The sequence below is a fragment of the Cryptomeria japonica genome, chromosome 2 (assembly GCF_030272615.1).
Source record: "Cryptomeria japonica chromosome 2, Sugi_1.0, whole genome shotgun sequence".
NCBI classification, from domain to species: domain Eukaryota; kingdom Viridiplantae; phylum Streptophyta; class Pinopsida; order Cupressales; family Cupressaceae; genus Cryptomeria; species Cryptomeria japonica.
Genome location: NC_081406.1, coordinates 404,989,507 through 405,004,272, shown reverse-complemented (window position 1 = coordinate 405,004,272; position 14,766 = coordinate 404,989,507). Strand labels below are relative to the sequence as shown.

Genomic DNA, 14,766 nt, shown 5'->3' with positions numbered 1-14,766 from the left:
TTGTACTCCCAAGTCATCATTTTGAAGCTTGCGCTTCCTAAACGCAAGTTTTTAAGCATTAACATGTGTGTTTGGAGGTACAACAAGCTTGAAAATGCAAGTTCTAATTTCAAAGCCATGAGAATGGAAACACGGTTATGAAACTTATCGTACTCCCAAATTATCATTTTGACGCTTTTGCTTACTAAACTCAAGGTTTGAAGAATCAAAATGTGTGTTTGGAGGTACAACAAGCTTGAAAATTCAAGTTCTGATCCAAAGCCATGAACATGAAAGAGCAATTACAAAACTTATCGTACTCCCAAGTCATCCTTTTGAAGCTTGTGCTCCCTAAACGTAATTTTGAAGCATCAAAATGGGTGTTTAGAGGAACGAAAAGCTTGAAAATGCATGTACCGATTACTAAGCGACAAAAATGTAAGCATGATTATGAAACTAATCATACTGCAAAATCATCATTTAGAAGCTTCCGCTTCCTAAACTAAAGTTTTGAAGTATCAAAATGGGTGTTTGGACGTACAACAAGATTGAAAAGGCAAGTTTTGATTTCAAAGCCACAAGTATGAAAGCATGATTATGAAACTTATCGTACTCCCAAATCAGCATTTTGAAGCTTGTGCTAACTAAACACAAGTTTTGAAGCATCAAAATGCGTGTTTGGAGGTACAACAAGCTTGAACATGCAAGTTTTGATTCCAAAGCCACACGAGCATGAAAGTGTGATTTATGAAACTTATCGTACTCCCAAATCATAGTTTTCAAAGCTTATGCTTCCTAAATGCAATTTTTGAAGCATCAAAATGGTTGTTTGGAGGCACAACAAGCTTGAAAATGCAAGTTTTGATTGCGAAGACACAAACATGAAAGCATAATTATAAAACTTATCATACTTCCAAATCATCATTTTGAAGTTTGTGGTTCCTAAATGCAAGTTTTGAAGTATGAAAAATGGGTCTTTGGAGGCACAAAAAACTTGAAAATTCAAGTTCTGATTCATTCAGAAGCCACGAGTATGAAACTTATCTTACTCCCAAAATCAAGATTTTGAAGTTTGTGCTTTTCTAAATGCAAGTTTTGAAGCATCAAATTGTGTGTTTGGAGGTACAACAAGCTTGAAAAGGCAAGTTCTGATTCGGAAGCCATGAGAATGAAAGCATTATTATGAAACTTATCATACTCGCAAATTATCATTTTTATGTCTTTCTACCTAAACTTATGTTTTTTAGCATCAAAATGGGTATGTGGAGGCACAACAAGCTTGAAAATGCAAGTTCTGATTTCGAAGCCACGAACATGAATGTGTGATTATGAAACTTATCATACTCCCAAATGATCATTTTATGCTAGTGCTTCCTAAGCACAAGTTTTGAAGCATCAAAATGTGTCTTTGGATGCGCAAAAAGCTTGAAAATGCAAGTTTTGATTCTGAAGCCATGTGAAAGCATAGTTATAAAACTTACTGTACTCCAAAATCATCATTTTCAAACTTGACCTTCCTAAACGCATGTTTTGAAGCATCAAAATGGGTTTTTGGAGGGAGAAGAAGCTTGAAAATGCAATTTTTTATTCCGAAGCCACAAACATGATAGCGCATTTATGAAACTTATCGTACTCCCAAATCAACTCTTTGAAGTTTGTGCTTTCTAAAGGCATGTTTTGAAGCATCAAAAGGGTGTTTGGAGGCACAAAAAGATTGAAAATGTAACTTTTGATTCCGAAGCCTGGAGCATGAAAGTATGATTATGAAACTTATCCTACTCCGAAATCATCATTTTGAAGCTTGTGCATCCTAAACATAAGTTTTGAAATATCAAAATGCGTGTTTGGAAGCGCAACAAGTTGGAAAACGCTAATTCTTATTCTGAAGCCATCAATGTGAAAGCTCAGTTATGAAACTTATTGTACTCCCAAATCATCGTTTTGAAGCTTGCGCTTCCTAAACACAAGTTTGTAAGCATTAACATGTATGTTTGGATGTACAACAAGCTTGAAAATGCAAGTTCTAATTTCAAAGCCAACGAGCATGGAAACATTGTTATGAAACATATCGTACACCCAAATCATCATTTTGAAGCTTTTGCTTACTAAACGTAAGGTTTGAAGAATCAAAATGTGTGTTTGGAGGTACAACAAGCATGAAAGCATGATTAGAAAACTTATCGTACTCCTAAGTCATCATTTTGAAGCATCAAAATGGGTGTTTAGAGGCACGAAAAGCTTTTTAAATGCATATTATGTTTACGAAGCCACAAACATGTAAGCACAATTACGAAACTACTCGTACTCCTAAATCATCATTTTGAAGCTTGTGCTTCCTAAACTCAAGTTATGAAGTACCAAAATGGGTGTTTGGAGGTACAACAAGATTGAAAAGGCAAGTTTTGATTAGGAAGCCAAAAGTATGAAAGCACAATTATGAAACTTATCATACTCCCAAATCATCATTTTGAAGCTTTTGCTAACTAAACACAAGTTTTGAAGCATCAAAATGGTTGTTTGGAGGTACAAAAAGCTTGAAAATGCAAGTTTTGATTCCGAAGCCACAAGCATGAAAGCATGATTATGAAACTTATCATCCTCCCAAATCAGCATTTTGAAGCTTGTGGTTCCTAAAGGCAAGTTTTGAAGTATGAAATCAAAACTTGCCTTTTCAATCTTGTTCTACCTCTAAACAACCATTTTGATGCTTATAACCTTATGTTTAGAAATCACAAGCTTCAAAATGATGACTTGGGAGTACGATAAGTTTCATAATCGCGCTTTCATGCTCGTGGATTTGGAACTGAAACTTGCATTTTCAAGCTTGTTTTACCTCCAAACACACATTTTGATTCTTCAAACCTTGCGTTTAGTAAGCAAAAACTTCAAAATGTTGATTTGGGAGTACGATAAGTTTCATAACCGTGTTTTCATGCTCGTGGCTTTGAAATTAGAGCTTGCATTTTCAAGCTTGTTGTACCTCCAAACACACATGTTAATGCTTAAAAACTTGCGTTTAGGAAGCACAATCTTCAAAATGATGATTTGGAATTACGATAAGTTTTATAAATGAGCTTTAATTTTGGAATTAGAACTAGCATCTTCAAGCTTGTTGTGCTTCCAAACACACATTTTGATGTTTCAAAACTTATGTTTAGGAAGCATAAGATTGAAAATGATGATTTGGGAGTAGGATAAGTTTCATAATCGCGCTTTCATGCTCATGGCTTTAGAATCAAAAGTTACATTTTCAAGCTTTTTGTGCCTCCAAACACCCTTTTTGATCCTTCAAAACATGCGTTTAGAAAGCACAAAGTTTAAAACGATGATTTGGGAGTACAATAAGTTTCATAATTGTGCTTTCATGCTAGTGGCTTCGTAATAGAAACTTGCATTTTCAAGCTTCTTGTCTGTGCTAACACTAATTTTGATGCTTCAAAAGATGCGTTTAGGAAGGGCAAGCTTGAAAATGATGATTTGGGAGTACGATAAGTTTTATAACCGCTTTCATGTGCCTTTGGAATCAAAACTTTCATTTTCAATCTTTTTGTGCATCTAAACACACATTTTGATGTTTCAAAACTTGTGTTTAGCAAGCACCAGATTCAAAACGATCATTTGGGAGTATGATAAGTTTCATAATCGCGCTTTCATGCCCGTGGCTCTGAAATCAGAACTTGCATTTTAAGCTTGTTGTGCCTCCACATACCCAATTTGATGTTTCAAAACATATGTTTAGGAAGAAAAACTTCAAAATGGATTTGTGACTATGACAAGTTTCATAATCATGCTTTCATGCTATGGCTTCAGAATCAAAATTTGCATGTTCAAGCTTTTTGTACCTGCAAAAACACATTTTGATGCTTCAAAACGTGCGTTTAGGAAACACAAGCTTGAAAATGACAATTTGGGAGTATGATAAGTTTAATCATCGCGCTTACGTGCTAGCTTCTTCGGAATCAAAACATGCATTATCAAGCTTGTTTTTCCTCCAAAAACACATTTTGATGCTTTTATAACTTGCGTTTAGGAAGGCACAAGCTTCAAAATTATGATTTGGAAGTACGATAAGTTTCACAATCGCACTTTCATGCTCATGAATTCAAAATCCAAACATACATTTTCAAACTTGTTGTTCCATGAAACACCCATTTTGATGCTTCAAAACTTGCATTTAGGAAGCACAAGCTTCAAAATTATGATCTGGGAGTACAACAAATTTCGCAATCGCACTTTCATGCGCGTGGGTTTAAAATCATAACTTGCATTTTCAAGCTTATTGTACCTCTAAACACAAATTTTCAAACTTCAAAAACTTGCATTTAGGAAGCACAAGCTTCAAAATGATAATTTGGGAGTATGATAAGTTTCATAATCACGCTTTCATGCTCATGGTTTTGGAATCATAACTTGCATTTTCAAGCTTGTTGTGCCTCCAAACACCCATTTTGACACTTCAAAACTCTCGTTTAAGAAGCACAAGCTTATGATTTGGGATTACGATGAGTTTCATAATCGTGCTTTCATGCTTATGGCTTCAGAATCAAAACCTGCATTTTCAATCTTGTTGTCTCTCCAAGCACACATTTTGATGTTTTTTCAACTTGCGTTTAGGAAGCACAAGGTTCAAAATAATGATTTGGGAGTACGATAAGTTTCACAATCGCACTTTCATTCTCGTGGCTTCAAAATTCAATTGTGCATTTTCAAACTTGGTGTTCCATGACAAGCACAAGTTTCAAAATGATGATTTGGGAGTACGATAACAATCTTGTTGTACCTGCAAAAACCCATTAAAAAGTACAAGCTCCAAAATGATTTTTTGGGAGTAGGATTAATTTCATAATCGTGCTTACATGTTTATGTCTTTGTAATCAAAACATGCATTATCAAGCTTTTTGTGCCTCTAAACACCCATTTTGATGCTTCAAAACTTACGTTAAGGAAGCACAAGCTTTAAAATGATGACTTGGGAGTACGATAAGTTTCATAATTGCGCTTTCATGCTCGTGCCTTTGAAATCGAAACTTGCATTTTCAAGCTTGTTGTACCTCCAACACACATTTTGATTCTTTAAACCTTGTGTTTAGTAAGCAAAAGCTTCAAAATGATGATTTGGGAGTACGATAAGTTTCATAACCGTGTTTCCATGCTCGTTGGCTTTGAAATTAGATCTTGCACTTTCAAGCTTGTTGTACCTCCAAACAAACATGTTAATGCTTAAAAACTTGCACTTAGGCAGCGCAAGCTTCAAAATGATGATTTGGGAGTATGATAAGTTTCATAATTTAGCTTTCAGGCTCATGGCTTCGGAATTAGAGCTACCATTTTCAAGCTTGTTGTGCTTCCAAACAAACATTTTGTTGTTTCCAAACTTATGTTTAGGTACCACAAGCTTCAAAATGATGATTTGGGAATAGGATAATTTTTATAATTACGCTTTCATTCTCATGGCTTTGGAATCAAAAGATATATTTTCAATTGTTTTGTGCCTCCAAACACTCTTTTTGATGCTTCAAAAAATGCATTTAGAAACCACAAAACTTCAAAACGATGATTTGGGAGTACAATAATTTTCATAATTTGCACTTTCATGGTCGTCATTTTGTAATAGAAATTTACATCTTCAAGCTTCTTGTCCCTCCAAACACCCATTTTAATGCTTCAAAACATTTGTTTAGGAAGGGAAAGCTTGAAAATGATGATTTGGGAATACGATAAATTTTATAATTGCACTTTCATGTGGCTTTAGAATCAAAACTTTCATTTTCAAGCTTTTTGTGAGGCCAAACACACATTTTGATGCTTCAAAACTTGTGTTTAGGAAGCATCAACTTCAAAATGATTATTTGGGAGTATGATAAGTTTCATAATCGTGCTTTTATGCTCATGGCTCCGAAATTAGAACTTGCATTTTCAAGGTTGTTGTGCCTCCACATACCCATTTTGATGCTTCAAAAATTATAAGTTTAGGATGAAAAACTTCAAAATGATGATTTACGAGCACTCATATGAGGCTTCAGATTCAGAACTTGCATTTTCAAGCGTGTTGTACCTCCAAACACACATTTTGATGCTTCAAAACTTGTGTTTAGGAAGCACAAGCTTCAAAATGATGATTTAGGAGTATGATAAGTTTCATCATCGCGCTTACATGCTAGTGGCATCAGAATTAGAACATGCATTTTCAACACCCATTTTTATGCTTCAAAATGTGCATTTAGGAAGCACAAGCTTAAAAATGTTGATTTGGTTGTATGATAAGTTTCATAATCTTGCTTTCATGCTCGTGGCTTTGGAATCATAACTTGCATTTCAAGCTTGTTGTGCCTCCAAACACCCATTTTGACACTTCAAAACTTTTGTTTAGGAATCACAAGCTTCAAATTAATGATTTGGGAGTACGATAAGTTTCATAATCGTGCTTTCATGCTCGTGGCTTTAGAATCAAAACTTCCATTTTCAAGCTTGTTGTGTTTAGGAAGCACATGTTTCGAAATGATGATTTGGGATTATGATAAGTTTCACAATGACGCTTTCATGTCGTGGCTTCAGAATCAAAACTTGCATTTTCAAGTTTCTTGTGCCTCCAAACACCCTTTTTGATGCTTCAAATCATGCTTTTAGGAAGCATAAATTTTAAAATGATGATTTGGGAGTATGATAACAATCATAATAGCGCTTTCATAACTTTCATTGCTTCGAAATCAAAACTTGCATTTTCAAGCTTGTTGTACCTCCAAACAAACATTTTGATGCTTCAAAACTTGCATTTAGGAAAACACAAACTTCAAAATCATGATTTGGGAGTACGATAAGTCTCATAATTGAGCTTTCATACTCGTGGCTTCTGAATTAGAACTTGCATTTTCAAGTTTGTTGTGCCTCCAAACAACCATTTTGATGCTTCAAAATTTGCGTTTAGGAAGCATAAGCTTCAAAATGATGATTTGGGAGTATGATAAATTTCATAAATCACACATTGATGCTCGCGGCTTTAGAATCAGAACTTGCATTTTCAAGATTGTTACTCCAGACACCCATTTTGATGCTTCAAAACTTGTGTTTAGTTAGCACAAGCTTCAAAATGATGATTTGGAAGTACGATAATTTTCATAATTGTGCTTTCATACTTGTGGCTTCGAAATAAAAACTTGCCTTTTCAATCTTATTGTACCTCCAAACACCCATTTTGATACTTCAAAACTTGAGTTTAGGAAGTACAAGCTTCAAAATGATTATTTGGGAGTACGATTAGTTTCATAATCGCCCTTATATGTTTGTGGCTTCATAATCAGAACATGCATTTTCAAGCTTTTTCGTGTCTCCATTTTGATGCTTCAAAATGATGATTTGGGAGTAGGAAAAGTTTCATAATCGTGTTTTCATTCTCGTGGCTTCAAAATCAAAAGTTTCATCTTCAAGCTTGTTGTGCCTCCAACCACCATTTTTGATGCTTCAAAACATGCGTTTAGAAAGTACAAAGTTCAAAACGATGATTTGGGAGTACGATAAGTTTCATAATCGTGCTTCGGAATCAAAACTTCCATTTTCGAGCTTGTTATATCTCCAAACACGCATTTTGATGCTTTTACAGCTTGCGTTTAGGAAGCACAAGCTTCAAAATGATGATTTGCGAGTACGATAAGTTTCACAACCGCATTTTCATGCTGGCAGCGAAATCATAACTTGCATTTTCAAGCTTATTGTACCTCCAAACACACATTTTCATACTTCTAAAATTGCATTTATAAGATAAGTTTTATAATCGTGCTTTCATATTCGTGGCTTCTAAATCAGAACTTGCATTTTCGAGTTTGTTGTGCCTCCAAAGACCCATTTTCATATTTCAAAACTTGCGTTTAGGAACCACAAGCTTCAAAATGATGATTTGGGAGTATAATAAGTTTCCCAATAGCACTTTCATGCTCATGGCAGCGAAATCATAAGTTGCATTTTCAAGCTTATGGTGATTCAGATTCAAAATTCAAACTTGCATTTTCAAACTTGTTTTCCCATGAAAGACCCATTTTGATGTTTCAAAACTTGCATTTAGGAAGCACAAGCTTCAAAATGATAATTTGGGAGTATAATAGTTTCCCAATCGCACTTTCATGCTCATGGCAGCGAAATCATAACTTGCATTTTCAAGCTTATTTTACCTCCAAACACACATTTTCATACTTCTAAAATTGCATTTAGTAAGATAAGTTTTATAATAGCGCTTTCATATTCGTGGCTTTTGAATCAGAACTTGCATTTTCGAGTTTGTTGTGCCTCCAAAGACCCATTTTCATACTTCAAAACTTGCGTTTAGGAACCACAAGCTTCAAAATGATGATTTGGAAATATGATAAGTTTCATAATCATGCTTTCATGCTTGTGGCTTCGGAATTAGAACTTGCATTTTCAAGCTTGTTGTGCCTCCAAACAACCATTTTGATGCTTCAAAATTTTCATTTTGGAAGCACGATAAGTTTCATAAATTGCACTTTCATGCTCGTGGATTTAGAATCAGAACTTGCATTTTCAAACTTCCTGTAACTCCAGACACCCATTTTGATGCTTCGAAACTTGTGTTTACTTAGCACAAGCTTTAAAATGATGATTCAGGAGTACAATAAGTTTCATAATCGTGCTTTCATCCTCATGGCTTTGGAATTGAAGCTTGCATTTTCTAACTTTTTGTACAAAACTAGAAAAAGGTGCAACACCGGGACTTCCTAGGAGGTCACCCATCCTAGTACTACTCCGGCCCAAGTGCGCTTAACTGCGGAGTTCTGATGGGATCCAATGCATGTTATGATCGCACTTGTTATGAGCTTGTTGTAGTGTGTACTTATCAAACCATGACCCACGTGTGAATCCACCCCGACCACCCAGCCCATGGTGCCTCCAAACACACATTTTGATTTTTCAAACCTTGCATTTACTAAGCAAAAGCTTCAGAATGATGATTTGGGAGTACGATAAGTTTCATAACCGTGTTTCCATGCTTGTGGCTTTGAAATTAGAACTTACATTTTCAAGCTTGTTGTAGTACCAAATACACATGTTAATGCTTAAAAACTTGCATTTAGGAAGCACAAGCTTCAAAATAATGATTTGAGAGTATCATAAGTTTCATAATTGAGCTTTCACGCTCGTGGCTTTAGAATTAGAACTAGCATTTTCAAGCTTGTTGTACTTCCAAACACACATTTTGATGTTTGAAAACTTATGTTTAGGAAGCACAAACTTCAAAATGATGATTTGGGAGTAGGATAAGTTTCATAACTGAGGTTTCACGTGGCTTCGAAATTAGAACTAGCATTTTCAAGCTTGTTGTGCTTCCAAACACAGATTTTAATGTTTCAAAACTTATGTTTAGGAAGCACAAGCTTCAAAATGATGATTTACGAGTAGGATAAGTTTCATAATCGCTCTTTCATACTCATTGGGTTCGGAATCTAAAGTTACATTTTCAATCTTTTTGAGCCTCCAAACACCCTTTTTGATGCTTCAAAACATGCGTTTAGAAAGCACATACTTCAAAACGATGATTTGGGAGTATGATAAGTTTTATATTTGCGCTTTCATGCTCATGGATTCGTAATAGAAACTTGCATTTTCAAGTTTCTTGTCCCTCCAAACACCCATTTTGATGCTTCAAAACATGCATTTAGGAAGGGAAAGGTTGAAAATGATGATTTGGGAGTACGATAAGTTTAATAACTTGTGTTTAGGAAGTGCAAGCTTCAAAATGATGATTTGGGAGTACTGTTGGTGTAATTAATTATTCATGTTGGATATTATTACAATTTACTTATGTAAATGCATATCATAGTATTTTGGGTATGAGACACTTGGGTGTTTGTGCCACATTGGGATAGTGTGTTTAGGAGAATTTCCACCTTTTATGGTGTGACCTTGTTACTACTCTATCATATCCACTTATTGTAGAGTGATAATTCCACCTTCGATGGGTAATCCACCTCATGTGGAATATTATATTATTTCTCCTACCTACCCTTATTTATTATTGAGCCACATGTCATATTGTGTGCTCACATAGGTTCATATTCATTTTAAACAACAATAACGATTGATGATCCAGTTGATCACATTTTGCATCTTGATAGAATACAATTTATTCCTATCATCTATTTTGTTCTCTCTTATTTTTATTCCAGGTTATTATTGAAGCTTGATGGGTCAAATCTGAGGTCACCATTGGATTGAGGAAGTCCAAGGAAGTCTATTTTGCCTTTTTTCACATCCAAATCAGACTTTGGAGGCCAAATCTAGGCATTTGAAGTTTGAAGCTACGTCGCAAATTTTCCAGAAATTATAATTTTGTAGGCAATTTTCAAATAGTGATATCTCACTCATCCGGACTCCTTTTTTCAAGCAATGTTTTTTGTTTTCGGGTAGAATTTTGTGATCTATATAGTGGTGTTGGATTTTTTTAATTTTTGGATACATTTTTTTCTAAAATCGTGAAATCCCAAATTTTACAACTTTTGGAGGCTTTGTTTGGGCTCATATGGACTCCTTTTTAGGTGCCGTCTATTTTGAAAGTGCATAATTTTTTTGTCTATTTTCATAATCTGCCATTAGTTTGTAGTCATTTTGAGTATAAATTGCATTTTCAGTATTTGGTCATTTTTTGACCTATTTGGTACTTGTACTTTACTTGGATATCAGTTTAGATCACTAGCAGTATTTGTTGAAGTCTCTTATATCTCAATTTGAGAAGTTGTAAAGTTGACATCAGAAGTCCACCTTTCTTTGTTTTGCAAGTGGCTCATTGTATACACAGTAAGTATAAAGTGTCAAATCATCATTTTATTTTTTTTTTTTTGGGGGGGGGGGTGTCTTGTGTGATTATGCCTCTCTCTATCTTATGTTTTTGCATTTTGGTGCTATGGGTTCTCCTAAATTTCCACTTTTAACTCCTCATAATTATGCTTCATGAAAGATTAAGTCTTGGAGTAAACTAATGGAAAAAAGACTCATTCATTATGTAAACGGAACTATAACAACACCACTTGATCCTAAGGCTGACCCTAATGCTCAAATTGAATGGCTCACTAAGAATGATATGGCACGTGGAACACTTAGAAAGTATGTATCAGATGACCTCATTTTTCACATTGATAAGTGTACTACAATCAAAGAGGCTTTGGATATTTATGAGAAATTGTATGGTCAAGTTGATGAGATTAAGGACTACAAGCTTGATAGTGTATAACAATTTAGGATTATGTCACAAAAACAAATGAGCTAACAATAAAGCTAAAGGATTATGGCATTGACAAAAATGATGCTCAATTGGTTTATAACTTGTTGGACAAGATTCTTTTAGAGTATGCAGCCTTTGTTAGCTTTCACACCCATAGGTTAGCTCAAGGTTCCTCATACACTTCATGTTGGATATTATTACACCTTACTTAAGTTTACTTAGGATAATGCATTTCATAGTAGTTTGGGTATGAGACACTTGGGTGTTTGTGTCACATTGGGATAGTGTGTGTAGGAGAATTTCTACCTTTTATGGTGTGATCTTGTTACTACTTTATCACATCCACTTATTGTGGAGTCATAATTCCACCTTCGCTGGGTGAACATATTGTTTCTCCTACCTACCCTTGTTTCTTATTGAGCCACATGTCATGTTTGGATACTCACATATCCATATAGCCTTACCTTTATAAGAAGACTCATCTATATTGTATGTAATAATGATTGATGATCCAGTTGATTAGTATTTTCATCTTGATAGAATACAGTTTATTTCTATCATCTATTTTGTCTCTCTATTTTTACTTTTCATTGAGCTCTTAATTTTGGCAAAATCTTACAAGTATGATAAGTTTTATAACACAGCTTTGACGCTCATGGCTAAATAATTAGAACTTGCATTTTCAAGCTTGGTGTGCTTCCAAACACACATTTTTATGTTGCAAAACTTATGTGTAGGAAGCACAAGCTTCAAAATGATGATTTGGGAGTAGGATAAATTTCATAATCAAAACTTATGTTGTGCTTCCAAACACCCATTTTCATGCTTGAAAACATGCGTTTAGGAAGGGCAAGCTTGAAAATAATGATTTGGGAGTACAAAAAAACTGCGCTTTCATGTGGCATCGAAATCAAAACTTGCATTTTCAAGCTTTTGTGCATCCAAACACACATTTTGATGCTTTAAAATAATCATTTGGGAGTATGATAAGTTTCATAATCGTGCTTTCATGCTCGTGGTTCCAAAATCAGAAATTGCATTTTCAGGCTTCATAACATAAATTTAGGAAGAAAAACTTCAAAATGATGATTTGCGAGTACGATAAGTTTCATAATCATGCTTTCATGCCTCCAAACACACATTTTGATGCTTCAAAACATTGACTTGGGAGTATGATAAGTTTCATCATCACGCTTTCATGCTCGTGGCTTCAGAATCATAACTTGCATTTTCAAGCTTGTTGTGCCTTCAAACACCTATTTTGACACTTCAAAACTTTTTTTTAGGAAGCACAAGCTTCAAAATGATGATTTGGGAGTATGATAAGTTTCATAATCATGCTTTCATGCTCATGGCTTCAGAATTAGAACTTGCATTTTCAAATTTGATGACTTCGGAATAAAAACATGCATTTTCAAGCCTGTTTTGCCTCCAAAAAGCCATTTTTATGCTTCAAAATGTTGATTTGGTAGTCGATAAGTTTCATAATCACACTTTCATGCTCGTGTGGCTTCAGAATCATAACTTGAATTTTCAAGCTTGTTGTGCCTCCAAACACCTATTTTGACACTTCAAAACTTTCGTTTAGGAAGCACAAGCTTCAAAATGATGATTTGGGAGTACAATAAGTTTCATAATCGTGCTTTCATGCTCATGGCTTCAGAATTAGAACTTGCATTTTCAAATTTGTTGTATCTTGAAACACACATTTTGATGCTTTTACAATTTCTGTTTAGGAAGCACAAGCTTCAAAATGATGATTTGGGAGTACGATAGGTTTCACAATCGCACTTTCATGCTCGTGGCTTCAAAATCCAAACATGCATTTCCAAACTTGTTGTTCCATGAAACACCCATTTTGATGCTTCAAAACTTGTGTTTAGGAAGCACAAGCTTCAAAAATAATGATTTGTGAGTACGATAAGTTTAATAACCACACTTTCATGCTCATCATGGCTTCAAAATCTTAACTTGCATTTTCAAGCTTATTGTACCTTAAAACACACATTTTCATAATTCAAAACTTGCATTTAGGAAGCACAAGCTTCAAAATGATGATTTGGGATTACAATAAGTTTCATAATCACGCTTTCATGCTCGAGGCTTCGGAATAAGAACTTGCATTTTCAAGCTTCTTGTGCCTCCAAACTCCCTTTTTGATGCTTCAAACCATGCTTTTAGGAAGCCTAAATTTCAAAATGATGATTTGGGAGTATGATAAGTTTCATAATCGCGCTTTCATGATCGTGGCTTCAAAATAAAAATTTGCATTTTCAATCTTGTTGTCCCCTCCAAACACCCTTTTTGGTGCTTCAAAACATGTGGTTAGGAAGCACAAACTCCAAAATGATGATTTGGGAGTAGGATAACTTTCATAATCGTGCTTTCATGCTCATGGCTTTGAAATAGAAACTTAAATTTTCAAGCTTGTTGTCCCTCCAAACACACATGTTGATGCTTCAAAACATACATGTAGTAAGCACAACCTTGAATCATGCTCATGGTTTTTGAATCAAAACTTGCATTTTCAAGCTTGTTGTGCCTCCCAACGGCCATTTTGATGCTTTGAAACATGTGTTTAGTTAACACAATCTTTAAAATGATGACTTGGGAGTATGGTAAGTTTCAAAATGATGATTTGGGAGTAGAATAAGTTTCATAACTGAGCTTTCATGCTCGTGGCATCAGAATTAGAACTAGCATTTTCAAGCTTGTTGTGCTTCCAAACACACATTTTGATGTTTCAAAACTTATCTTTAGGAAGCACAAGCTTCAAAATGATGATTTGGGAGTAGTACAAGTTTCATAATCATGCTTTCATGCTCATGGCTTCGGAATCAAAAGTTTCATTTTCAATTTCTATGCCTCCAAACACCCTTTTTGATGCTTCAAAACATGCGTTTAGAAAGTACAAACTTGTGTTTAGGAACCACAAGCTTCAAAACGATGATTTGGAAGTATTGTAAGTTTTGGTGGTTGTGCTTCCTTCCCTGCTTGTTTCCATCCTGCGTTCTTCATTTCTTTCGTTCCCTGCTTCCCTCCCCTTCAAGCCCCAAATGCTTTCATGCTTGTGGCTTCGTAATCAGAACTTGCATTTTCAAGCTTCTTGTGCCTCCAAACACCCTTTTTGATGCTTCAAAGCATGCTTTTAGGAAGCATAAGTTTAAAAATGATGATTTGGGAGTATGATAAGTTTCATAGTCGCACTTGCATTTTCAATCTTCTTGTGCCTCCAAACACCCCTTTTGATGCTTCAAAAAATGTGTTTAAGAAGAGCATGATTACTGTGTTTCCTAAACTCAAGTTTTAAAGCATCAAAATGTGTGTTTGGAGGTACAACAAGATTGAAAATGAATGTTCTATTTCTGAAGAGCATGAAGACATGATTATGAAACTTATCGTACTTGCAAATCATCATTTTCAAGTTTTTCATCTTAAACTTATGTTTTGAAGCATCAAAATGGGTATGTGGAGGCACAACAAGCTTGAAAATACAAGTTTTGATTTGGAAGCCACAAGCATGACAACGCGATTATGAAACTTATCATACTCCCATATGATCA

The 14,766-nt window shown here is 34.9% G+C and overlaps 1 pseudogene; it reads right to left on the bottom strand.

The window, feature by feature from the left end:
- Positions 1-8,681: 8,681 nt before the first annotated feature.
- Positions 8,682-8,793, bottom strand: LOC131064467 (5S ribosomal RNA; annotated as a pseudogene).
- Positions 8,794-14,766: the final 5,973 nt, after the last annotated feature.